We start from the raw sequence: 25,483 nt of genomic DNA on the forward strand, positions 1-25,483 counted from the left end.
TATTCGCAGAGATTTATTTAGCTGTGTTCGCAGTTGAAACTGCCATATAGGGTTTTTCTGTAAAATGGTGAATATTCTATGTGGCTTTAAGTCTGCAGTGAAGAGGTCAATGTGAAAAACAGGAACATCAAAACAACTGCAAAAATTTCCCCTTTACAATATATTTTCATAGAAATACATTGTATATGTGACAACTTTACATCTTAACATATAATTAGCCAGAATATTCTCAACATCACAAAATCTATTAAAGAGGGTGCATCATCATATCCAAAAAAATATAAGAAGTCTTGAGTTCAACTTGCTTCCACAGCAGACACCATCTGAAAGAAAAGAAAAGAATATATTTCACATTACAAAGTTTACGAGTACATAATTTAAACCTGTTCCTCAAAAGAAAGAAAAACAAACAATATTGCTGCACAATGATACAAGGCACTCACTATAACACATAGATGATCTTTGAATACTTTGTATTAGACCCTTCAATACTAACAGTCACCATACACCACTTAAATAAAAATGAGAAATATTCATAAAAAATCAACGATTGGCGCTGGAGCGTAAATTTTAAAACGATAGATAATCGGGCGTCACCCCTCATTTTCTGACCGCAAGTTGCCATGGCAACGGACTGGTCTACTTTTTTTGAGGGGCGTTTTTATTGTTATTTTCATTGTTTAATGCTTTGCTAGAAATAGGAGCCATTTGAAAGAAGGCTTAAGTTTCAGATCGTAATAGCACGAAATAGAGCATCCTTCTGTTCCTTCTGTTGCGTTTTGTGCTGGAAAATGAGGTGTCAACGAGCACAAAGACGCACGCACCTCACTAAACTGCAGCTAGCGAGTACGCAAGCTGGCATATTACAATACAATTGCAGACGTAAAGCTCCGTGTCAAGTGAAAGGCTATGGAATACACTTTGGCTGACGACGACAATACCCCCCCCCTCCCCGTGCCTTTTTCGTGTATCTTGCCTTATTCGTGTATCTTAGAACGATTCAGATGGCCGTCTTTGTGTCTGTACCCAGATTCCATCCTCGACTTTCAGAGTCTACCCAGCCTGGCTGCGTACAAAGCAGCACTTTGATTCGTCGTCTAGTCCTGTACGCCTTTGATTGCATATCAGCCAAGCTCAAAAACACGCTTGCTGGCCAGCATGGGCGTAATTTGAAGCCCAGAATCACTAAAAGCCGCACAATCTGTTCTCTCTTGAACCGCGTCCGCTAGGGGGCGCTTTCATCCTTAAACAGGTGTCAAAGGCCAATGCGAACTTACAGGGATGATGGAGAAGATAGTTTTCTTTCGTTCTAATCATTATTATGTTGAGCCCATAGGTATGGGCTCAACATATTGTTTTTGTTCACGTTCTTCTTCTTCTCCTTCTTCTGCCAAATCTTCAAATCGATTCAACTCCGCCATTTTTCAACCAACCAACCTGAAATCTGGCATGAAGTTAAAGATGGCAAATACCCTCAGGCTATTTTTTCATTTTTTTGAAATAGGCCTAAAAATTATTTTTATTGAGGTTTTTTGGGGCATTTTAAGGCAAAACATTTTGGGCTCCTGTGTCCTGGTACTACAAGCAAATGACCTGAAATTCGGTACAAGGGTGACTCGAACATGCCCGTACAGGACTCCAACCACATTTCTGGTGTACATCACTTCAAAATGCCTCATTTTTGGGACTTTTGGGCCTATTTTCAGACCAAAAACCGGCCAAAAGTGCTACCCCTGTTCCACGTTCTATCTAAGGTTCCGCGCGTTCCGTTTGCTGCTAGCCGAGGAAGGTGTGTTCTTTTCAGGTTTCCTGAGGTCATGTTGCAGGAAACATGCAAGCCTTTGCTAGAAATAGGAGCCATTTGAAAGGCTCTTGGCGTCTCGCAGAACTAGTAGAGAGAATTTTTTTTTGCACGGGGGATTTTGGAACAGTCAATTTATGCATGGGGGGGGAGATTGGCAAAGTATGTTGCTCTCGCAAATGTTGCATTTCTACATGTAGTTAATATTTCGATTTGCCCAGTTGTCATTTTGGGACAGCCCACTAGTTGCATGAGGGGGAGTATGGGCGAAACATGCTGTATTTGCTCAGGGGCAAATGACGGCCTTTCTAGTTGACTTAATACATTATACTTAAGGTCTCATTCCTGTATTACTCCGAGTGGGTACCCTAAAAGAGTCCGTTGCCCCAAAAAATGAACGGCTGCATGTACGTGTGTCTATATCGGTGTAAAAATTCCTTTCATCTAGCCCAGCCGATATCAAGCGTCAAACGGATGAAAGCTTGTTTGTAACTGAAGAAATTAGCAGGCAAAGGGCAGCCGCGCGCGAGGTCGGAAGTACACAGCCCGGGCATTGTGTGTGAATCGGTCCGGCGCTTACAACTGAAAAGTGGCTTTTTGGAGATGTAGCCAAGTGCAGATTGTAATTGCTATCAAAAGAGATTGTATGTAGCGAAAATATTGTCAATTTTTTTTGCATAATCTAGGGTACATGTTCTCAACATGGAATGAAAAACATTGGCACATTTCCTATAGCTTCATTACGAACGCGCCCATGTAAAACACGTTTTATAACATGTAAGCCTATGGGGCGAAAAAAACTCATGAATGAGACCTTAAATTTGTCAGACACATGTACTAGTATATCTATGTGTGAGGGGAGAAGGACAATTGCTTGACATTTTTTAGATGACAATTTCATTAAATCAGCATGATATCAGCAATACTTAGTTCTTCACTGTTTAAAAATGCTTTGCTCGCTTATAGCAAAGGGAATAGCCTCTAAGCAGAGCTACATAATACACTATAGTCAACATGCTACACCCAACAAATATGGCACAACGCCATTAATTTCATCATGAAAGACAGCATTGAGTTAATAGTAATATTCCCCTGATTGTAGTGAAGATACAAGTACTAGTGATCTAAAATACTTTGGCCATGGAGGAAATCTGGCTCACCAACTAACATACATTATGTATACAGTAGTCTATATTTCTTGATCAAGTGCATAATAGTTGATTGATTGTCCTGTATATGATTAAGAAAGATGATGAGTACTAATGACTTATACTAATTTGGGGGAAAGAAAGCAATTCAATACTTGCCTAGGGAATATTGAAGTTACCACATTTATGATAATTTGGCCACCCATATTTACATGTCCTTTCAAAGTCTTTATTTTCTAATCCAGATCATGGATTGATTTGATATTTCATCGCAAGCTGGAAATATATTTGTACCAATGGTTCTTACTACTTTTCCAAAAATCAGACAAGGTTTTATAATTTCGGGGAATTTTTTAATATGGGTGGGTGTCAACAAGTATAGAGGTCAACTTAAGGTCAACTTCAAAACTGTATATTTCATCATCAAAATCATACATTAACTTCATATTCCCATATAAGTTGTAGGGATATACGTACTAATGATTCTAACTACTTTTACAAAAATCAGACATGGTTTTATAATTCCGGGGAATTTTGGAATGGGACTAGGTGTCAATGATATAACACCTGAAAAGTAGGTCAACCTCCAAAGTGTATATTCTGTAATCAAAATTATGGATTGACTTGAAATTTCTACATAACTTGGGGACATATAAGTACTAATGATTCCAATAACTTTTTTCAAAATCAGACATGTTTTTATTAATTATAATTCCGGGGAATATTGGAATGGGGCTAGGTGTCAATAATATAACACCTGAAAAGTAGGTCAACTTCCAAAGTGTATATTTTGTCATCAAAAGCATGGATTGACTTAATATTCCTACATAAGTTGGATAGATATAAGTACTACTGATTTTAAGAATTTCTTTCAAAATCAGACATATTTCTATATTTCCGGGGAATTTTGGAATGGGACTAGGTGTCAATAATACAACACCTGAAAAGTAGGTCAACTTCCAAGGTGTATATTCTGTAATCAAAATCATGGATTGACTTGGCATTCCAATATAAGTTGGCGTGATATAAGTACTACTGATTATAAGTACTTTTTCCAAAATCAGACATGTTTTTATAATTCCAGGGAATTTTTGAATGGGGCTGGGTGTCAACAACATTAGCGGTCAAATCAAGGTCAACTTCCAAACTGTATATTTCTTCATTACCTGCATATATCAACATCAAATTCCCATGTCAGTAAGAGGGTTATATTGACTACTGATTTCTGCAATTTTGACAATATTTACATGAGTTGATCACATTCTGGAAGATGTTCTTTTTCCAAATCACGTTTGTTGCAAATTGCTTTCTTCGGGAAGCTATTGGGGCATTTCCTCAGTAGTTAGCGTAATTAGCCGGTTTTATTTCAATCTTTGAAAGAATATAACTCAAGAATGGGTTGACTGATCGTCATGATTTCTTGTGTGTAAATGACTTAAGTGGTAATTTACACAACAATATATCAATTATGCAAATCAGTTGCTAGATTTCATAATTAATGGGGAATGTTTATAAATCCGCTGCATTCTATTGCAGGACTCTCCAACACGTGAAGCTGAGAAGTATCGAAATACCTAATTTGCATGATTAATGACAAAATACTATATTTCCATAGGGGTAAATGATGGCGATTTCATTCTTGCAGCATTTGGAAGTAACTATGGACATCAATAGACATAAATCGTGCAAAATAGGGCTCATGTACATAATTTATGAGAAAATGGTACAATAGCCTTCTTTCCTAAGATAAGACGTTGATACCTGTGCTATTTGGGTAGAGAAGATAATAATCTGATATGAAATATGCAAAAATGTGACCTTATTTGCATGATAAGTGAGAAACATATATGATCTGTCACTCGAAAAGGTGTGTCATCTGGAAGTCAAAGGTTGCTGATCATCCTCGCTGTCAACCGTCCAAGATCAAACGTCGCAAACTGTCACTCAGGACAGAAAAGACGCCATTGGTACTCTCCAAGCAGAGGTTGGTGGGGAAGATCGTCACCGTTTTATCATATGCCCCGTTTTTTTGTCCGCTCGCCCCAAAAAACGGGGCATATGATAAAACGGTGACGATCTTCCCCACCAGAAGAGGAGAAAGCAACGACACTCAACAACATTGTACAAACGATGATGGACATTATACCTCTCAGATCGACTAGAATTCGCAACGTTGACAAGCCCTTGATGATACCATTAAGGCAGCTGTCAGAGAAAGACAGACAGTGTTTTAATAACAGAATGGCAAAACTGACAGGTGAAAACAGCTGTGAAACCAAATCTGACGTCTCATTAAAAAGCAAAAGCAGGACTACGACATGTCCATAGCAGAGTTAAAGAAGGCAAACCCCACTGGTGGCGTTTTGTAAACAATCAGTTGGGACGCACACAAGCCGGTCAAACGGGAAAACCATCTGGGCTGGGATAACCAAGTTGCAGACGTGCTGAATGACCATTTTGCAGAGGCGTGGTCGGACAGCAGCACCTTCACCCTGTTCCCGTTCCTCGCTAGTTCGGAAGAACTGTGCAGTATAGGCCAAGTATAACCCATTTTGAAACACCTGCAACACAGAAAGGCGTGTGGACCAGACAACATTTCCAACTGGATCCTGAGTCTTTGCTGTGAGGACTTAGCTCCTGTCATCAGCCACCTTCAACAGAACTGCAAACTTGGAACTACATGCACTGACGACGATCTACGTGAGGCCAACCAGACTGCCCGTCAGTGGTTACAGCCGTGGAGCGGCAAGATATGATGATAATGATGATCAGCCACTTGATGAACTTTTCCTTCAACGCTGGCACTATGCCGTCTTGTTGGAAAATGGCCCTATCCCAAGACGTCTGTTCCCACCAACAAGAAGGACTGGAGACCCATCTCTCTCATCTCTTCCCTAGGGAAAGTTCAGGAAAGACTTTTGTAACATACATGGTCTTGATGCGTACGGTAATTAGCGTATTTAGTAGTTAGGATATATCGAGGAGGGGTTTGCATAGATTACCGGGATAAGTAAGCAATTGATTGGCTAGTGAGAGTAGCCAATCAGATAGTAACCCATTGTTAGCATAGGCGATGTTGGAAGCTGTGATTGTGTTATGAGTCAGTCGTGACCTTGGATCTCAGGTATGTAGGTTGTGTTAGTTGTATCCGTTGTAGACTGTAGCTGTAGTTGTAGAGTAGCTTGTAGCAAGGAGGTTTTAGATAGGACCATTTATATATAAAACCTCCTAGCTTGTAGTAAGTGTACTTTAGTGTAGTCCAGTATCTTATCTTATCCTCTGTATAAGTCTGACCAAGTCGTCCGATCGGATATTGTAAAGTAGAATAAGTGAGATTCGTTTAGTAACTTCTGTCTAGGCACAATAAAACTACAATCACAATTCATATCGAACTCGGCTTGGTGTGTGTTGCCTTGTATTTAATCCTCCCTAGACCATAGATAACCTTATAGAAAGAAAGAGAGATAGAGAGGTAAAGCACCTCCTCTCGATCCTTACACTTGTATTGAGCAAATTCTTGCCCGTTCTCATGCCCATAGCCAGGATTTTGATTGGGGGGGTTCATTTTAATGTTTGAGGGACCAGCGATCGCCGTAGGCGCGAGACGAGCGCCGCAGGCGCGAGCTTCCTAGGGGGGTCCGGGGGTATTCCCCCCCGGAAAATTTCTAAAATTGAACCTTCTGATATGGCATTTCCTGTGTTTTTGAGAGGATTTCAAAGAAAGGAATCAGGGGCAAAGTGAGCAGTTTTCTTGGACTCCAGCTCCGCAACTGATACAAATAAGTCCGCCTTGAAAACAAAAACAACCTTGGACGTTAAAAAGTGGACCCACGAGCATTTCAAATTCTAAAGATTGAATCTTCTGAAAGGGCATTTCCTGTGTTTTTGAGAGAATTTCAGAGGAAATTTAAAACAGAGACAAAGTAAGCAGCTTCCTAGGATTCTAGCCTCTGTGGTCTTGCTGGTGATACAAATAAGTCCGCCTTAAAAAACAACCTTGAACATTAAAAAGTGGACCTTCAAGCCTGTGAAAGTGGACCTTCAAGTCTGTGTCTTTTTGAGAGAATTTCAGAGGAAATAAAAAAGTGGACCTTCAAGTCAGTGGGGGGGGGGGTCCTTCCGAACCCCCCGAACCCCCCCTGGCTACGGGCATGGTTCTGACACCTCAGATCAACGGACCAATACGCGTACATCCCGAAATGTTCTACAACGCTTGCACTCGTCGAAGCATATCAGACATGGCTAGCGAACCTGGAGAACAGAAACACATATGGTTCGTGTGTTGTTGGCAGACATGTCCAAAGCATTCGACAGAGTTGATCACGGGATACTTCTTCAACTCCTGGCAGTCCGTGATACTCCATCTGCGATGCTGACCTGGATACACAGCTACTTAACGGGCAGAAAACAACGCGTAGTCGCCAATAACCAGCAAAGCAACTGGCGTGACGTCACATCAGGAGTGCCGCAAGGGGGCGTACTCTCCCCATATCTGTTTCTCGTGTACATGTCGTCTAGAGCAACTGTACATGCGACAACAAGCAACATCGGTTATGCACTGTCTAGAACGATTACATGTGACACTGTGGAAAGCGACACAACCATGCAACAAGAAGCCACGAAACCAGACACCTGCTAGGCCGAGACAAGAACAGCATTATTATGAACGGTGACAAGTCTTAGAATGTGTTTCTCATAAACTGAAAAACCCCTCCTGCTTCACCTCCGATTAAGGACAGACGGGAGTCAGCAGCAAAAACTCTAGTAATTTCAACTGTAACCGTCTATGTCGTTTTTGGTATGTATATGAATGTTTAATGTATACAATAATAAATGATAATGATAATGTATACAATAAATAAACATGAATTTGTCACTTATTGCGCAATTCAGTTATGACATGGCTGCTCTTAAAGCAATTTGAATAAACGGTTATGAGATTTTTAAAAAAAGCTTATATCAGTTGGCGTAGGTATGAGATCGTGATCTAGTGTGTATATGCCACCACTTACCAATAAAGAATTAAGCAATTTTCTCAACATCTGCATCTTCACTTAATCGTCCCCTGCAGTTCGAAAGAAAGTGGCTAAAGAGACTTATGTTACTTCTTTCCGATCCCAAGGGCTGTCTACGACCAAAACATGACCATAGCTTAGGGCCCTGTCACACTTGTGCGTATATTCAAGTGCGCGTGAGTTGCGCATTAACATTTTTTTGTTTAAGTAAGGTTTGCGGGGGAAACGTTGTTTTCTACTTTGACCCACCGTTGTTCAGCCTAGTAATCGAACCTAAGAAATCAATTCTTCGGCTGCAAACTTAATCTAAACCAAAAACATGTTAATACGCAACTCACACGGATAGCACAAGTGTGACAGGGCCCTTACATAGAACACGAAATATCAAAACCGGACGTTCTGCTTGGACGTTCTACCAAGAAAAGCCACCAGGGGCCCCAAAATCTTTTCATTTCTTCGATGACCAAAATCACATATCAAGTTGCATGGCAATCCACCCATAGCTTCTTTAGTTATGCTGCTAAACCATATACAAACATATATACAGTGTGGCCCAGGGCTATGAAACGGATGGGCACCGCCCTATACACCTTATGGTGTGGGAGGATACATACATACAAATAACCATACTCTTACCGAAATTAACCTTTTTCGGCGAAGCACCAATACTTTCGTTCACGGATGTAACGATAATATCAATAACGTAATTTTCCCTGATTGTTTCTTGAAGCACACCCATCAGACAGGCGACCCAATCCCAAGTCGTGTTTCCAATTACGAGTAAGTTTCAGAACCTTTGCCTTCGGTCTAGGAGGAAATTTCATGACGATGAGAACCATGACCTTGCCACCATTTAGCAGCAGGTGGTTTTACATAGACCAAGGAGGTTAAATACAGACCACAGACTGAAATCGTCGAATTCTGTCTACATAATTGTATGTGTACATAAATGTTCTGTTCTGTTATATTATATTATGTTATGTTATGCTATGCTATGCTATGCTATCTTATGTTCTGTTATAATACAATGCTAAACTTTCTTCCAACACTAAGGTATTCACGGATCGAATTTTCGACGACCACTGTCGCCTTCTTCAGGATCAATAATGACCAATCACTGCCGAACGTAAACTCGCGAGAGTTACGGACACGTGACTTTATTGACACGTGTCATTGCGGATACGTGACGTCAGCAATTGGTCAAACGTGCCAGGAAGTTCATAACGCCCACTGTCTCTGTTGAGTGACGGCTGGAGTGCCCTGATGTATATGGCCTCCTATATGTTATGTTATGTTATGCTATTCTATGTTATGTTATATTATGTTATGTTATGCTATGCTATTCTATGTTATGTTATGTTATGTTATGTTATGTTATGTTATGTTATGTTATGTTATAGAGTATTATAGCTAGCTGAGTAGAATCAACTTCCTCTCGCTTCTTTGTTCATGTGTGGATGTGGGAGTGTGCTGTGTTCAATTCCCTGTCATGGACAAATATGACCAGTACAGTAGCGCATTGCTGTTCCAATTTCCCAGGTTCAACCGGGTGCCTCACGGAATTTGCTTTTCATTGTATACGCTATCGGTATACGGGGAGCGCAGAAGATCGCATACCTCAGGTAAATTGGAGTCGACGAGTACAGGACCTTATGGGCTCGGTGGTACTTCTTGCTTGTCAATCTGATGGCTTATTGAGCGCATTACAAGATTGGTGTTTTCATCAAAGTTGACTGGTTTAAAACCAGAAACGCAAATATACAAATGTAACTGCCTCCTTTGTCAGTACTGGACAACCAGTACGGAAGTGGTCGTCAGAACAGGAGCTCCAGTACTGAGACTTTCTTAGTACTGGACTTCCTGTACTGGGCAGCTTCAGTACTGGGAACCCTCCTGTCAGGACTGGAAACCGACTGCTGAGACTCTAACGACCGTCTAACGTTATTTTCAGGGCTGCATCTCTTCGATGCTTTTCCCCACTTCAAAGCTATTGTTTGGAAAACGTTCGAATGAAGAAAGAAAAGATACAGTATCACATTCTGTTATGTTTCAACGACGACAACATATCCTTGGATAGCAAAAGTACCGGGGTCACGGGTTCCTTAGTAATCACTCGGTGTCCAGCACCGAAGGTGCCTTCATCGCTAGACTTCCAGTGATGAAGTTTTGTCATCTGTGGGCGTCCAGCAATGACGCGACTTCGTTACTGGAAATCCCTTAATTATCACAGGAAACCGAGAGATGAGAGTACCGGCGGAGCTGGAAAACCATTGACAAATATTCCGTTGTGGCAAACCTGATCTGGTGACGATAGATTCCGCACCGTAATTGTAAACCGAGCCAGCTAATCCGATCTGCAGTTGGTTCTCTGCAGTTTACGCTAACGTACGCGTCAATTTACGTAACGTTACGCTTACGAAAAAAGACCAAAATACAAATTCAAGTGACGGTCGATCACATTACTATGTATATCAAATAAGATTTTACGTTCTGGCTTTCCGAAGACGCTAGTAGCTGCGACATCATATGTGGTACAAATGTACTACAAACAGTCAAACTAGTGAATAAAATATATCCAGATATAACGTTAGATGCTTGAATAGATAATTGTTCGTGTTACACAAAAGTACATAACACTGACAAATCAATCATTAAAAAATCATACGATATAAAGGTTCCCGGCGTTGTCTTACTGTAGTACGCTGTAACGGTATCGACTTAGGCTCTACCAGACTAACTACGCCAGGGTTTCACTTGCAGGTTCCGTTAAAACGGGCGAAATGTGATCTTCACTGTGAACTGACTCTACTGGCTGATTATTCCCTTTTCTGCCGAATTCTACGATTCATACGCCCGTACGACATGTAAGAGGGCTTGGTGGACGCTAGTATCGACTCAAAATGCACTCAAAATATTGTCTAATAGTTAGCACTGGAACATTCCAGTGATAATAGGATGTGATCACTGGAAGACCACTAGCGAAATAATGTCATCACTCGGCTTCCAGCACTAGAGAGTCACTCATCACTGGTAAATCCAGCGCGGAACCCGTGACCGCGGGACTTTCGTTACTGGTTATCTAGCGACGAGTGACCTCCGTACAGGGAAACCAGTGATGAATGACCTTTGAACCAGTTTACTTGTCTGGCACCCGAGTGACGAGCGGAGATTCATTTCTGGAAACCGAGCACCGGCGAGGCAAGATTCAGTGCTGGAATTCCAGCACCGAGGGGGCTTCATAATAATACTGGAATAAAGCCGTTCGTCACTGGATTTCTAGTGATGAACTTTCTTTGGTGCTGGACGTCCAGCAACGACGTCATTTTGTTCACGCGTTCATTACTCGGCGCCCAGTGAGGCACCCGTGACCCGGGTACCTTTGCACCTATCCTTGTGGCTTGTGCCTTTATCGGGAGAAAACGTACACTGAAATAATAATGTACTTTATATTTAAATACCTACCAAAATCTATGTCCATAACCAAGGCACAAAGAAGTACTACCTAAACGTTAGTATGTACAAGCATTGGAATGTACAGACAACTAACTGTGATCCAAAACTGTCCAGTCGGTCCAAACAATGGATCATCCCAGTACCGTATAGACTGACGTGAGTACAGGACGCCCAGTTCCGAAATAATTTGAGGTCTCGGCTTCCAGTACTGAAGAGTCACTATATTTACTGGTAAATCCAGTACGGAACCCGTTACATCCGTAAATCGGCACTCGGTTATCCAGTGCTGAATGACCTCCGCACTGGGTAACCAGTACCGAATGACCGTTGACCTAGCCGGAACGCAAATCCGTACTGGAACCTAGCCTCCGTTGCAGTCCTTTTCCCCCGCAGCGTTTTTTTTCTTCAATTTTTTTTTTTGGGGGGGGGGGCGCCGCGTATCTGCTTGGGATCCCGTATCCGCCGTGCCCCTGTGTCCGCTATAGACCCTGTGTCTGCTGCTGTTGCCGTTGTCCCATCCGCCCGGTACCGTACGTTGTCCCCGCATCGCCGGGTACCCTTGTCCCCGCCCCGCCCGCTGCGCTGCCGTTGTCGCCGCCCCGCCCGGCGGTGACGTCGCCATATCGCTGACAGCTCGATACCAGAGTTTCGTAACTTTTTAGAGAGCCGACAAAAGGCTAAAGGAAACCATAGATACAGCAACATTTCGATTACAAATGTACGATAGTAGCGTGATATCATATTGAAAAATAAAGAATGAAATAAACTGACCACCAACTGCACCACGAAATAATACGGTATATCATTGGTTATAAACAATATGTTCTGATTCAGTTAATAAAGTGACGGAGCATGTTTAGTATAGCTTAGATCTAATTACCTTCGCCGAGAAGGTTATGCAGAGGGTAGCGTTTGTGTGTATGTATGTGTGTATGTATGTATGTAATGTACAGCATAACTCGAGAAGGCTTGGATGGATTGTCTTGATATTTGGTAGGTGGGTAGGTCTTGATGAGACTAGGAAATGATTAGATTTTGGGTCCCCTAGCGGCTTGTTATGGTACTGCAGCGGAACTTCCTGTTTTGATATCTCGTGTTCTGGACATGCTATGGAACTGATTTTTGAGTGGTAGATAGCTCTTTGGACAGAGAGTAAGTGGTATGGGTTTGGGCCCCATAGCGGCTTTTTTGGAACTGCAGGAGCAGGTTTTGCATCTGACTTTGAAAGGGAATAACTCAAGAAGGGCTTGATGGATGGCAATGATTTTTGGTAAGTAGATAGCTTGAGTGATGATGAACATGATTAGATACTTTTTATGCAAATCAGTATCTAATTTGCATGATTAATGAGGAAAGTTTATACATCCACCAAATTCCATGATAGGACTCTGAAACATGTGACATATGTAAGTGAGGAAGAGAGAAATATTAATTGATATGAACTATGTAAATGAAGACCTTATTTGCATAATTAATGAAAAAATACTATAACTCAAGATGGCCTTGATGGATGGTCATGATTTTTGGTATGTCGATAGCTTGTGTGATGCTTAGAATGATTGGCCGATAATTATGCGAATCAGATTCTAATTTGCATAATTAATGAGGCAACTTTAAAAATCTGCTTTGTGCCATGATATGACTATTCAAATTGTAACTGAGGAAGAGAGGAATGTTGCAAATAGAAAATATGCAAATGTTGGCCTAATTTGCATACTTAAATGAGAAACTACTATAATTCCATACTGGTAAATGACGGAAATTTCATGCATTTAATACTTTTTTTGTGGCATCGGGAATTTATGTGAATGTGAACATCGTTGCATCAAATTATGCTGATAAGGGCCTCATTTGCATAATGGATGATCAATATTAGCATCACCTTCTTTGTTAAGCTCATACTTTGGACATGTCATATTTTAAGACAATCAACTGGTATGATTTATAATTGATGAGAAACACTCCTAATACGTCAGTCACAATGGTTAAAATCATTTGGCGAAGGTATGAGGTCGTGGAACTCTAGTTTGCATATTCGGTACACTTACACGCTCCCGTAAACCTGGTGCGAGACCTTTTTGACACAGATTCGGCGCCGCGTTGGAACAATATATATATTCAGGAACAATGGGGGTTTTGGAAACACGTGTTTTTGTGAACAACATGTTTTCGGGTATGATAGGGGTTTTGGAAACACATGTTTATGAGAACAACATATGTTTTCAGAAATGATAGGGGTTTTGAGAACGCATGTTTTAGCCAGCAATATGCTTTCAGTCATGTTTTTGTAAACAACATATGTTTGATTTTTAGATGTTGATCTAGAATACGTATCTAGAACTGGTGTTCTCAGTCCTATCGTTAGTCACTGACGAAAGACAGTGGATACTGTCTGAAACGTCTGACTGTTTCAAAATCTTATCCAGTTGCTTGAGTAATTATTTTTGGCGTATCTTATTACCTGGATGTCTAACCTTCATCAACGTAGAATACGTATTGTATTCAAAAAGATATTGATATAAAATGTGAATTGTTTTAAAAAGTATATATTATCCTCTCAAACATATATGTTTTAAAATCTTATCTATTCAAAATATATATATATCATTCTCTCAAACATATATGTTTTAAAATATTATCTATTTGATATATATATCATTCTCTCAAACATATATGTTTTAGAATTACATCTATTTAAGATATATATATATAATATTTTTGACACAGTTCCTGCTTCGTAATGAAGCTTCGGTACTTGAATAAAGCCGTTCCGTACTGGAATTCTTGTACGGAACTTCCTTCCGTACTGGGGGCCGAGTATCGGCGCTATTTTCTCCACGGTTTCCGTACTGGGCGCCCAGTAAGGAGCCGGTTACATCTGTATATTTGCACCAGAAACATTTTTTTTAAAATATTAAGGACCTCGTTTGCATATGCAATGGGGGAATGCTATGATTACTTTCTGACAAATGATAGACATACTTGTGTACACGTAGCCACGTCACGTACTTGTGTACACGTAGCCACGTCACGTACTTGTGTACACGTAGCCACGTCACGTACTTGTGTACACGTAGCCACGTCACGTACTTGTGTACACGTAGCCACGTCACGTACTTGTGTACACGTAGCCACGTCACGTACTTGTGTACACGTAGCCACGTCACGTACTTGTGTACACGTAGCCACGTCACGTACTTGTGTACACGTAGCCACGTCACGTACTTGTGTACACGTAGCCACGTCACGTACTTGTGTACACGTAGCCCGGATCCAAGGACAACACCGCGTCTTCAGCTGTAGCATTAACCTTAAAAATAAAAATAACCTTATTAAGATAATCTGATTCAAGCATTTCTTTTTAAAATTACAGACAATTAGCTTTTATCATATCTCTGTTGATACTTTATCAATTTAATTACCTTCGTCAAGAAGGTTATTCGTTGATGCTTGTCTGTGTGTCTGTTAGTGAACACGATAAGTCGAGAACGCCTGGATGGATTGTTGTCGTATTTGGTGTATTGGTGTGTATGTGGGAAATCTCAAGATGATTAGATTTTGGGCGAAGTACTTTGCATAATTCACGAGAAAAGTGTACACGTAGCCCGGATCCAAGGACAACACCGCGTCTTCAGCTGTAGCATTAACCTTAAAAATAAAAATAACCTTATTAAGATAATCTGATTCAAGCATTTCTTTTTAAAATTACAGACAATTAGCTTTTATCATATCTCTGTTGATACTTTATCAATTTAATTACCTTCGTCAAGAAGGTTATTCGTTGATGCTTGTCTGTGTGTCTGTTAGTGAACACGATAAGTCGAGAACGCCTGGATGGATTGTTGTCGTATTTGGTGTATTGGTGTGTATGTGGGAAATCTCAAGATGATTAGATTTTGGGCGAAGTACTTTGCATAATTCACGAGAAAAGTGTAAAAATGTATTATATTGTATGCTTGAGTATATGTTCTGGCTGGGACATGTGGCGGTACTTGTGGCATTTGGAAGTTGTGTGAATGTGGACACCATTGAATCAATTATGCTAATAAGGACCTCATTAGCATAATTGATAGATGTTAGCATAACATTCTTTGTTAAGCTCATACTTTGGACAACTTATGTTATTTGGGTGAAGACGATCAACTGGTATGATTTATAAATGATGAGAAACACTCCTAATACTTTAGTCATATTTAGGTTAAAATCATTTGGCGAAGGTATGAGGTCGTAGAACTCTTGTTGTATATTCGGACAGCATGTTTATTGCCCTTGAAAACGGTATTTTTATTTGTTACGATCATGCATTTGTACGATGTACCAATGCTGGCTATGTTAGTGTGTCGCAAAAACAAAGGACCCAAATTTCCCAAATGTCCGTTGATTGTTTATGATTAGCACTGTGCATTATGTAATTGAAAAGCTTGTTTATTGCCCTTGTACATGTACATGTACATCACATCATCACGGCGATATGATTGACCACAGATAGGGCTTGATAGGTTTATATACAAGGATGATAATAGGGTGACATATGAATGATGTTGGATATGAAGGAAGCTGTGATAACTTGAGTGCAATGTTGATTAGGGCTGTCGTTGTCTTCATTATCTCCATGAAAATGGAGATATTGTTTTTGGCGCGCGCGCGCGTGTGTGTGTGTGTGTGTGTGTGTGTGTGTGTGTGTGTGTGTGTGTGTGTGTGTGTGTGTGTGTGTGTGTGTGTGTGTGTGTGTGTGTGTGTTTCCGGACACAGTATAGTCAGCATAACTCAAGAACCTCTGGATGGATTACGATGATATTTGGTGTATGGGTAGGTGTTGGGGAGACAAAGGTCAAGGTCGATTTTGGGCCCCCTCGTCTGTGACCTTGGTACTGCAGCCGTCCGTTTTTGTATCTTTCGACCTGGACGGGCTACGGTCTAGAATTTTTGTTGGCAGATAGTTTGTGATGTAAAGAAGAAGTGCTGTAGGTTTGGGCCTCCTAGCAGCTTGCTCTGGAGCTGCAGGGGCGGTGTTGTCAAAGTCTTCCAAGGAGAATAACTCAAGAACGACGGAATTCTATCATATTTAGTATCCAGGCAGCTTAGACAGAGGTTTACGCAATAAAGTGCAAATTATGCAAATTTAAACTTAATTAGCATAGTTAATGCGGAAAATTTATATTTGCAGTGTTTTCCATTATAGGACTCAAATGCATGTCATCATCAGTCGACGTGCATGTCGACTGATCACGTCGACAGTCGTTTGCATCATCATCATCAATCAAATGCATGTAACATATGTAGTTTACTGAAGGTGGAGCATCAACAGATATCAATTACGCAAATGAATTCCTAATTTGCACAATTCATGCGAAAGTGTCATAATTCTTCTACGTGGCAAATGATTGGAGTGTTAACATTTGGGACCTGTGTAAGTCAGTTAAAGGTGTACATGGCCAAGCATAGATTATGCAAATGTAGAAGTCATTTGCAGAATCAAAATATTTCATGAGGTCTCCGAACTCTTGTTTTGAAGATGTTTGTTCTAACCTCGCTGTCCTTGAATAAACGCAAAATATAATCGTGTTTGAGGTCGTCGTCATGGTAACGATTCTGCCCTGTGATCCGTGTGGGCGAGAAACTATGTGTGCAAAATCTGTTTTGACTATCATCATGTACGTGCACTAGGGTGGATGGTGGGAGGGCCACAATGGATCTTTGAATCGCACACGCATTTAAGATTTGAAATGGTGAACCTACAGAAATGTTCCCGGTGCGCTCAGCACGGTGCCGTCACTGCCGTGTCTGAAGTGGCCGTGACGAGGTCAAGAATTTAAAACCACAACAGGCGGCAAAGACTCTGGATTGTTCCATGGGTCTTTAATTAACAGCTTTCCTTTGCGATAAGGATCCCGCAAGAATTTGCTTGGAAGTGGCAGATTGGCAGTGCCTGTCCCCTGAAGCGGGCCAAACCGGCATCACTTCCGGAGCCTTCAAGAGGCTTTCCTCACCCAGTTGTTGTGTCCTCCGATGTCGGTCGAGTCCAATTTTGGCAAGCGTCAGCCGTAGTGTTCCTGGCACGCCTGAAGTACAGCAGAAGATCTTTGCCGACTGCGTCAGTTCGTGAACACCAACAACCCGTGCAGGTTGGCCTGCCAAGAAGCGGAACATTAAAGGGACAACTGTTACAAAGGTACAGTTAGCACCTTCTTTGTTTATTTAATGCCACTTGTAAGGGCAAGCATAATTTTTGGACAACGGCCCATATCGTTTGCCAACAAATCTGTATTTTGCTGCACAGTGTGGGTACGGCTACATACCACAGAGGCCGAGGTATAGGAGGTGTATATCTGTCCAAGAACAGCAGAATGTTTCCTACGCAGACGACAACAGCTTCAAAATGTCGTGTTTTTTTACAGTGTTGATGACGATGTGTGAATGACAATCGTTATAGTCCTATAAAATCCAGACAGGGCATGCCGTTAGAGAGTTACCACGGTATTCATTACCTTCGCCGAGAAGGTTATGCAGAGGGTAGCGTTTGTTTGTCTGTTTGTCTGTTTGTCTGTTTGTAGTGGCACAGAATAACTCAAGAACGCCTTGATGGATTGTCTTGGTATTTGGTATGTTGGTAGGTTTTGATGAGACCTAAAAACGATTAGATTTTGGGCCCCCTAGCGGCTTCTTACGGTACTGCAGCGGAACTTCTCGTGTTCTGGACATGCTATCGAAGTTATTTTTGAGTGGTTGATAGATCTTTGGACAGAGAGTAAGTGGTGTGGGTTTGGGCCCCCTAGCGGCTTTTTTGGAACTGCAGGAGCAGGTTTTGGTTCAGACTTTGAAAGGGAATAACTCAAGAAGGGCTTGATGGATGGTAATGATTTTTGGCAGGTAGATAGCTTGAGTGATGATGTACATGATTAGACACCTCTTATGCAAATCAGTATCTAATTTGCATAATTAATGAGGAAAGTTTATACATCCGCCAAATTCCATGATAGGACTCTGAAACATGTGACATATGTATTTGAGGAAGAGAGAAATATTAAATGATATGAACTATGCAAATGAAGACCTCATTTGCATAATTAATGAGCAAATACTATAACTAGATGGGCTTGATGGATGGTCATTATTTTTGGTATGTAGATAGCTTGTGTGATGCTTAGTATGATTGGACAATAATTATGCAAATCAGATTCTAATTTGCATAATTAATGAGGCAACTTTAAAAATCCGCTTTGTTCCATGATATGACTATTCAAATTGTAACTGAGGAAGAGAGAAATGTTTATAGATAGAAAATATGCTAATGTGGGCTAATTTGCATACTTAATGAGTAACTTCTCTAATTCCACACTGGCAAATGACGGCAATTTCATACATTCAATACTTTTTTTTGGCATCGGGACGTTATGTGAATGTAAACATCGTTGAATCAAAATATGCTAATAAGGGCCTCATTTGCATAATTGATGAAAAATATTAGCATAACCTTCTTTGTTGAGCTCATTATTTGTTAAGCTCATACTTTGGACATGTTATATTTTAAGACAATCAACTGGTATGATTTATAATTGATGAGAAACACTCCTAATACATCAGTCATAAAGGTTAAAATCATTTGGCGAAGGTATGAGGTCGTGGAACTCTAGTTTAGTATACAACTGCACAAGTGTTTCTATTTAAATCTTTATCCAAGATCTGGAGAGGGTTTTATCTGGAAAATGCCTGACCTCAGTACAGACTACCCACGGACAACGTGAAACTGTTTATACTTCAGCCACGCAGAAGTTTAGTGTCGCCACCTGGAAGTCGCGACGATCGCGTCAGCAGTTTTTGGTTAGGGCCCGACTACAGCAACAAAACTACAGTCTTAACTGTTGACATTTGGACAGGGGGCTATAAAAGACGGGCAGTCGCGCCTGTACTGACGGGACACACCGAGAAGGCGCCTTGCCTGTCCAGCTACGCAACATGACCCTGCACAACTGCCAAGTTTATGTCATAGATTTCCAGAAGTGATACTGAGCCGGAGTGTAATTCCAGGGCTCCCATACTCATGGTTGTGGAGGGGGAGTATGACACTCAGGCTAGAAGTGGTTCGATTTCAGCCATAATTTTCATATTTTACAATAAAAAAGTTGTTCGAAACCATTGCTAACAGCGAGATGAATCAAGCGATAAAAACATTCATTGTCGATCGAGAACATTTTTCCATACATGCGTGTTTCCTCGATAACAGACTGGGGAAGTTGTTCCTTCCTGTAAGGCCTAGGGACCGTCCACATGGAATATAGGGGTGTCTCTGACGTGGGAAGGCCGTGACTATAGTAGACGGTCTCTGTATACAACTATTAATTCCTTGAATAGACAACATAATCTGATTCTTTCAATGCTTCGTTTTCACATGATTTGATTCATACAAACCGTTCATACCTTTGTGAGAATCAAAAACGAGCATGGATGTACGAGATATACTGTACTACTGATACAAAAACACTCAATATCCTAACGTTCTTAATTTTCTTTCATAAAACAAGTTCGGTAATTCAATACATCTACTTTGTGTTTTGAAAGTTGTCCGAAAATGTTGACTTTTGTCTCGAGTAGAAACCTGCTCTAGCGGCGTTGTTTCCAACAATGAGTTGCCTTTAGTTTGGGTTGCCATGCCTTCCCAGGTAGTAGAATGTAGACGGGTCCCGCTTGAGACGCTAATATCCTGAACTGTCTAGACCGACACTGCAGAAATGAAGCGGTCTAATAATGTCTCTGAGAACCTAGCTGACTTCAGGTCAAATATGTCAGTAATTGGTGAAAAACAGCACAGGCAGGCGGCTGGAATTTTAAGGGCGTGTTCCTTCATTATGGCAACACTCTCCTTCGGAAAGTCACTTTTCTAAAACTTGCCTATAATGATATGCAAAGTTCTTTCTGTCTGAATCGGTGGAGATTTTTCTGGCAATCTAGGCCAGTATCGGTATGTGGGTATGCACCGTGTAGTTGGTATGTCACGTCATGTGTTTTCACTCTTAGTTACACGGGCTTTATCAGATAATCATTGGTTCAAGCGGGGGGGGGGGGCGGATGCAGGGTAGGACGTGTTTGGTACAGGCATTGAACCTCTAGGAACTTTCATCAATAGCGCTATAACAAGGGGTTACAAACACTATTCGCGCAGAAAAGAAGACCTACTATGTACGTTTCATATGTTGTAGGTAGGACATATAACGTTAGAGTCAATTGCCATGGGCATATAGAGTCAGTTGCTATGGAAATGAAAGCACTGCTGACGTGTGCCAACATCTTCATGAAAGACGTGGAGTTAAACACATATCTCACTGGGCGTGCCAATAGCTGTCGCCGCAGTGCCGTGCACAAACACCCTAGCGCCGTCCCAGTGCCGTCCTACCGCCGCCAGTGTGTCAGTTGAAATGGAGAATTGTTTTGAAATTAAAAGAAAGAAAAAAAAGAAGGGGCAAAATGCCGCTAGCTAGCCGCGCTATCTATTGTGTAAAAAGTGATATGTCAGTTTCAAGGTCAGACGTTTATTTTCTTACATGTTGCCTTTGTTGCACCAAGTGTCATAACTGAACATCCTTTATCGCCTCAAATCTATTTTAATGAACTTTAATGATTTTACATTGTATTCTGATTAATTGACAACACTGCGATTTCCAATCAATTGAGTATCATCAAACTCCAATCGGTCCATCTCCCTAGCTATTGATCTGTTAAACAGTTTGGTTAAACCTATTCTACTGCATTGTTGTGAACTAACTGGAATAAATGTACAATGAAGAGATTTCACGCGGCGGACATGATCATGATAGAATGAAAACGGGGCCCTTGTGGCAAACAATAGACCGATCCTAACTGTCAATCACAATTAGCAGTTTAACCAATGATTACCTGATAATCAGAGAATCGACCAATGAGGAAGTGGCTGCATGACCGTCAAATCTTTGCATTTCTATGTTTTTATTTTGCATTTCTACATTTTGACGGACTATGGGATCGGTCAACAAAGCTCTAAAATTGCTGCATCTTTTTTGTGCATTACATTAGTTATGATACTGATACTTGGATATCATATTCATATTTAGGAGGAAAACTAAATCTCTACATTATTTTTGCTTCTTTGCCTCATTGGCCACGTCTTCATTCTATCATGTCCGCCGCGTGAGAAAGGTGTACTGGGGTCGGAAGTTGATATCCTGCGAGACGCTTGGGAAAGATATAAGACCCCTCGTCTACCTGCACTCGCCCTGCTCTTGAGTCTTGTGCTATTCCAGATATATAATGATAAACTGAACGTGATATACCAGTTAGACACTATATCAAGGAACAGTAGAACAACCAAACATTTCATATAAAATTCCTGACTTAGAATATGCACTTTTAAAGTTTTGCAAAATTTTACTCCATGTTCCGCGGTGAATGCTGAAGAATGAGTATTCCTATTGTTCGTTGACAACTTGACAGTCAAACACAGTTGATTAAATACTGGCCAAAATGGACGCAGTCAATGCCAACCGTTTTGGAAATATATATAAAAGAACGTCGGAAAGACACGTTTCTCCCTGGCTGGTGGGAACCACTTAGAAATATCGGTAAACTCCACACATGTTGTACAATCAAAAATTACTTTGGCAAGGAAAAATCTCTCGCATCAATTCATAATAAACCGTTTGTAAATAGCATAACAAAACTGAGAATCAGAAATCTGAGAAATCTAGAAATTGAAAAGGATCGACACCACAACACACCAGGCACTCAGTGCCCCAAATGTAATGAAAATATTTAAGATGAATTTCAATTTGTGATGACCTGTCCTACTTATGGTTAAGAGAGAGATGCGCTGCTACAGACTATTACTATCAATACGATAATCGTCACCCTATCTCGGGTACACAGAACGTCATGTCCAACTTCTAGATCACCTACATTTCACTAAACTTCATTCTAAATGCGAGAAAAAAGTCATCCATAATGTATTGTAACTCATACACTGTCATCGATAATATTTTGTAGTTATGATTGTATGATAGATTAGCCTTGTTGATTTACTGCCCTACATTGCACCATGTGCGATTGTCGAGCAAAAGTTCATTCATCTGGCCTTCAAACGCAAATTAAAACTGGCGAAAATGTCGCGACGGTGCCGTATTGAGCTGCCGCCACGGTGCCGCAGCCCAGTGAGATAGGGTCTTTAGCTGCCACAAACTTCACTTGCTTGAAGTTTCCGAAGTGGGAATGTGGGGGGTAAGGTGCTCTCCAAGCAGACGTTGGAGGGGGACTCTATTATAAACCTTCCCTGACTTGCCCCGCATTCTGACAGTCGTCCGGAGGAACGAGGCGTCGCCCCGGCAGTTTTGTTTTGACCTGTGCCCGCCAGGAGGGCACGGCCGTCTTTATCGGGTCCGATCGGCATCTCCAGCGCTGAAGTCTTTAGCTTGTCCAGCTGTCGCCGTGGCTGATTGTGCACTATATGTCACCCGTATCTGATTGCCGTGGACTGGATCTCCGCTAGAAATTCTATCTCTTTGTCATCAGACACGTGCACACACCGCATAGTCAAATACTTAGCAATGATGTGAAGAAGTCCCAAGCAACAGAAATTGAAGATTGGGTTCCCAATTTTACACATTCCCAGAAGGCGTTTGAAAAATCCAGCTTGTGATTAGGGTGATTGATGATGTAAATATTTTGGACGTACTGGCAAATCTTCATTAACTGTCTTTAATTGGATACAGAGCGGTGATGACTGGGCTGATTGTGTATCGTTGGTAGTAGTTAAGCTAACTTCCATGTACAAATGTAATATGATTTCTGAACGGCTTGAGATAGGACAACCAAATGTCGCGATATTACTAATGATTTATCTGGCAATAGTTTTTATCATGATGAGTTAACTTCATTGTTTTCTATGTTGCCATGGTAACATGTTTCTGACGGGTATGTTTGTCTCTCATTCGGTGTAATTGATATAATTTCCAGTTTCTTGTGAAATGTTACTTGTTTCCTTACAATGATAACATGTGGCGTGATCTAACGAGCCTCTTCTAATTTAGAAACCATGCATTGTGCTAATTTGTTGACGTCATTAGTCAACATCCACGTTGCGTACCGCATAGTTTAGCCGGCCGTGTACGTCTGTACACAGGTCTGTACAGTTGGCAGAAGCCGGTCAGTGGGGCAGACTCTGCAGGTCGTGATTCCCTTACAGCATGAGAACTGTTATCTTTGCAGATGATCTCAGTGCTGTCAATTTTTGGTACCGTCAGAGGGCATGTCAGCAGTGCGTTTGTGGGTCCATGGCATGTCATGGGGCCTCGGTCCCAGCTTGGTTTTTTCCTGCCGCTGATGCTTGATGGCTCCTGTTTTCCACAACATTCGTGGAGCCCGCAATGAAGGCCAGGTAGTGCAGCTAGCACTAAATTACGCATGAGCTGGGGAAGGGCTCCTAGATACAAAGGGCAAAGTTGAATACTATGATATAGAAAAGACTTCCCGGGAATTTACTCACAATGTATTTGACATTTTGAGGGTTCTTGACCTTCAATTGTTGACATTCAGTGTAGGCTCTTCTCACAAACTCCGTGGAAACTGCATCCATACATGTCGAAACAGGAAGGCACAACCGCACGCCTCTACAGCATAGACTTTGTCAACATTGTAATTTAAATCGAGTAGAAGATGAGCAACATTTCGTCCTAGATTGTAAATTATACGATAGCGAAAGAAGTGTACTTTTTAACCTTATTAAAGAAAAATTCCCATATTTCGAATATCTTAATGCAGCAGACAAATTCATATTTTTATTACGCCTGGATAATCCTTGTATTAGAAATATTGTCTGTTCATACATTTACACATGTACAAAGAAGCGAGAAGAAGTCGACTCTACTGGACTAGTTTAGTTTAATAACACGTTTTGTCTACTCTATATGTGTACGGCTTGTATTGTTGTATTTATGTCCTTGTATGTTCCATGTGTTAAGTTAGACGACCTGTACCTAGCCACTCGGGGCATGAATGCACAATAAAGGTCTTTCATTCATTCAACCTCTGTAATTTTGGTAAATCAGGAGACAAAAACATAATTTCACGTCAAAAATGATGGTCAAATTTTGGCATTTTCGCGAAGGATAAAACTTCGCGTAGGAAAAAAATTCTGAGTAGAAACGACTGATGTTGTCAGAAAGAAAAAAACCTAGCGTACAATCGAGCCAATTATTAAGAAAATTGAATTTCTTTAATCATCCACGGCGCGAGGCATGTCAACATGACCCACAGAACGCAACAAAGGTCAATCTCGGGCCAAGGGACGTTTCACCATCAACGCGGATGGATATCCGGAAATACGGATCGGATCGAAACGCCAAAAACACACCAATTCATACGCTTTTCAGCCATGCTAGTATCTAATATCAGTTCGAAGCATATCATGAGAAATCTGAACTCAAACACAGACCCTCAAAACCCTTTCGTCACTTTTTTTGTCGCGCACTATCTCGCCCCTGTCGCGGAAGAACTGGGGTGTGCACTGTTGTTAATTGGGGGGTACGTGTGCTCACAGTTACGTGAGGCCAGAAGTTGATTGAGAAGGCGGAATCAATCCACTTTGTGCAATTCTAAGAATACAATTACAGTTCCACGAACTCATCCATCCATCCACAAACCCATCCATCCATCCATCAACCAATGCATCCATCCATCCATCCATCAATGCGTCCATCCATCCATCCATCCATCCATCCATCCATCCATCCATAAACCCATCCATCCATCCACAAACCCATCCATCCATCCATAAACCCATCCATCCATCCGTCCGTCCATCCATCCAACCATCCATCCATCCATCTATCCATCCATCCATCCATCCATCCATCCATCCATCCATCCATCCATCCATCCATCTATCCATCCATCCATCCATCCATCCACCCGTCCGTCCATCCGTCCGTCCATCCATCCTGCATTTACATTTCATATCTACATCAAAAAATTAAAAACAGACTTTACCAAGATGCTAGCAAGAAAACTCATCACCCACTTGGCACCCTACGTGTCTGACCTTC

The 25,483-nt window shown here is 41.2% G+C and overlaps 1 protein-coding gene and 1 long non-coding RNA gene across 2 annotated transcripts in view; one reads left to right on the top strand and one right to left on the bottom strand.

Moving 5' to 3' along the window:
* On the bottom strand, window positions 1-17,511 carry LOC136435757 (uncharacterized). Its single transcript, XR_010755899.1, has 2 exons — window positions 17,408-17,511; window positions 1-323 (listed from the first exon to the last, which is right to left on the bottom strand). It is a non-coding gene; the product is annotated as an uncharacterized lncRNA (long non-coding RNA).
* LOC136435756 (uncharacterized) overlaps window positions 17,483-25,483 on the top strand; it is a 23,495-nt gene continuing 15,494 nt past the window's right edge. Inside the window, exon 1 of the mRNA XM_066429453.1 lies at window positions 17,483-17,589. The gene's annotated coding sequence lies outside the window, so the exon portion shown is untranslated. The remainder of the gene's footprint in view (window positions 17,590-25,483) is intronic.

The sequence above is a fragment of the Branchiostoma lanceolatum genome, chromosome 5, assembly GCF_035083965.1.
Source record: "Branchiostoma lanceolatum isolate klBraLanc5 chromosome 5, klBraLanc5.hap2, whole genome shotgun sequence".
NCBI classification, from domain to species: domain Eukaryota; kingdom Metazoa; phylum Chordata; class Leptocardii; order Amphioxiformes; family Branchiostomatidae; genus Branchiostoma; species Branchiostoma lanceolatum.